The following is a 3,153-nucleotide window of genomic DNA, read 5'->3' on the forward strand; positions in this document are numbered from 1 at the left end:
GCTCTTGGGGACCCCGCTTTGGTTTAGCCCATGATGCACTGAGTACAGGAAAGGGGCTGGAAGGAAGGATGTCCCTCCTTAGGCACAGTCTTCACAGGGGGTTTCTCAGTGCCACCCTCAGCCCTACCATTGCAGCTGGGTCATCACCTCCTGAATAGTGCCATTGTTCCTGCTCCAAAATAAAACAGACACAGGAGGCATTTCCACCCAACAAAAACCAGTACCCACTGGTGACTTCTCCCCCCTTGCTTGAGAATCCTCCTTCCCTCCCTTTCAGGGCCCCTGTAGCTTTCCTTTGTGCCTCTTCTAGGATGAAAAGAGGTAGTCATTGATTGTATTAATAATTCAGAGCCTAATCTCACAGATGGGTGTTCATGGCCTGTGAGGTGGCAATCTTTCATCTTGAGATCAGGATCAGCCAGATCTTTTAGAGGTCAAGGAAGATAGTTACAGCATGGAAAATGGCTTCAAAATAATAGGTTTATGTGACTCTTGTGCATGGATAAAACCGGCAAATGGAAAGCTTGTGTGTCTCATACTCTCCATTGTCCCTGCATCTCAACCTGGTGATGCCCACAACACCTTGAAGATGACTTCCATCAGCTACAGTAAGCTTTGGAGTGATCTCTGCCACGTGCCACAACCCATCCACATTCCCCAGGTCACCTGAACCTTCCTGCTCCTCAGGACAGCCACCTGCCTGCTGAGGATGGGTTTTGCATTACCACAGCCAAGCTCCTCCTCTAACTGCCTACTCAGTCATGTTGTCTTTATCATTTCTGGAAGGACAACGTGTACTGGCACTATTGCTCTGGTTGGTTTGTGGCCAAGTAGGTCCCTGTGCAGGGAGAGGGAAAAATTCATCTTCAGTATAAGTAGGTGAAACCGGTCACAGGCACTAAATTGGGGATTCACAGGACAAGCAAAGAACAGGGAAATCTGAATATTCTGGATTTCATTTTTGCCCGGATGTACTTTACACCCCGGAGCAAATTTACACTGCTTCATTTGGAGCCTTTCTAAAAGGCCGTAAGTCCATTCTCCATCAAGTCCTCTTCTCCCACAGCCCACAGTTATCTACTGCATCTACACCAGTGCCCTGTTAGCTGGGTGTTGCTCTCACCCCAGGGGTGAAGCTCAGCAGGAGGGTGCCCATGGAGGGTGCCGTTACACCTACACGTACGCTCTACACCTTGCCGGGTGTTTATGGAGGAAATGGCAAGGTCAAAGACATGCACCTTGCACCTGGAACTGAAGGTGCCAACTCCTGTTGCGATGCCAAAGATTAACAGCGCGCTGATAAGAGCTGTGGGAAGTGGCCAGCGGAGACTTCAGAGCGTTCCCACAAGCACAGCTGTGCTTTGCTGGAGCCTCCCTGCTCCAGGGTTCCCTGCTCCCAACAGGAACCAGGCTAAGCATCAATTTGCTGCCACCAAGGCAATGTTGTGCCACTGTTACTAAGGCACTTCCAGCACCCTGTGCATTAGTATTCCTTGTGCTTTGCCTTCTCAGGGAAGTGCTTCCACAGCACAACCATAGCTTGTGTGCTCGTGGTGGTGATGTCCCCCTCAAGCAGCAGTGCCACTGTCCCCAAGCGCTCGGATTAGTAACGCTTCAGTGTATGGTATTTTACAGCCCAGGACTGGAGCCCAACCCACTGTGCACACCTGCAGGAAGAAGGCCTGGGCTTGCCATCACTTCTCCCCCCCCCCCGCCTCCTTTGTCTGCTGCATTCACTTGGACTCCTCTGAAGAAGCAGTTTACCTTCTCTCAGGCAGGGTTTGTGCCTGGTTTCCTGTCTGTGCTCCATCCCAGGCCTGACAGAAGTGTCTCTGTCTGTGCTGTACTGGCCAGACACGGCAGCATCCAGAACTGTGAACTGATTTGCAAATAATTATTACGGAAGGAAGCTGTTCCTTCTATAGCTGATAACTTATCTGGTATACATCAAGCTCTCCCAGCCCTTTCTCTGCTCTTGCTTTAACAATTCAATTCTCAAACACACTGTTCCTTTGTCAGGACTATACACTTATAGCACCCCCCTTTAAGAAGAAGAAACCTCTTTGATGGCAGGGTTTCTGTAGCAGGGCTGTTTAGATTTGTTGTGATTAAATCACATCCATTTTCTAATTTGTATCTAACACACACTCAAATCCCTCCCCTTAAGCCTGAGCTGTATGGGCACATTTTGTCTTCGCTGCTGACTTAATGAAGCAGAGGAGAGCTGCTGTGTGCTGGCTGCGACTGTCTCTTGCACTGGGGAAAAAAAAAGGAAAGGGGAGAAAGAAACACTTTGCAAAGGGCTGCTATTATCCACGCACTATGGTGACAGCATATTTAGCGTGTTTGAGGCTCTCGGGCTGCAGTAATTAATTGTGTGTCTGACACTCTGGCTGGCACAGCCTTGCACCCAGAGCTTTCCCATCACAGCAGCAGAAAAGCAGGCACCCTGGTACCCATGCATGCCAAAATCGGTCCCCCAGGCCTCGGTGGGAGATGGGGGCTCACCCCGATGGTGGAGGAGGCTGGAGGGGGAGGTTGCTACACTGCCCAGCTCCAGGCAGTGCTGGGTTTTGGGGTGGGGGGCCTACATCAAGATGCTGCTAGAGCCTGGAGTCTCCCTCCCTTCCCCATTGCATGCACACAGCCCTGCAGAGGGTCCTCTTCCTACTCCCGACCCCCGTACTTGCCACAATCCCTGACAACACAAAAATGCTCTCAGCTCCTATACACACACCATCCACTGGAGAGGAAATGACCCCCAAACCCACCTTCCCCTCCATACCCCCCTCTGCAGGTGGAGCATCCCCATCCCTCCGGGTACCCTGCAAACCCCCCTCCACTCCTCCCATCCCTGTCTCCCTGCACAGGGAGAGGGGGTACATGGCGGGGGGGGGTGTCATTGGGGTCCCCCACTGCTCCCCCTCCTCCCGGGGCTGCGCCCGCCCTCCCTCCGCATATGCTAACGACGCTGCTCAGCTTGTGCGGAGGGAGGGAAGGAAGGAGGGAGGGAAGGAGGGGACCTCCCTATCTGGCTCTATCTCTTCGGCTGCTCTCACATGCTCCGGGAGGGCGATGCGGCTCCCCGCGTCCCGCTGAGCGAGGCCGCGCTGCACCCCGCCGGGCCGGGGTGGGGGGGTGCTGCCCGCCGGC

Source organism: Lathamus discolor, chromosome 8 (genome assembly GCF_037157495.1).
Source record: "Lathamus discolor isolate bLatDis1 chromosome 8, bLatDis1.hap1, whole genome shotgun sequence".
Classification (NCBI taxonomy): domain Eukaryota; kingdom Metazoa; phylum Chordata; class Aves; order Psittaciformes; family Psittacidae; genus Lathamus; species Lathamus discolor.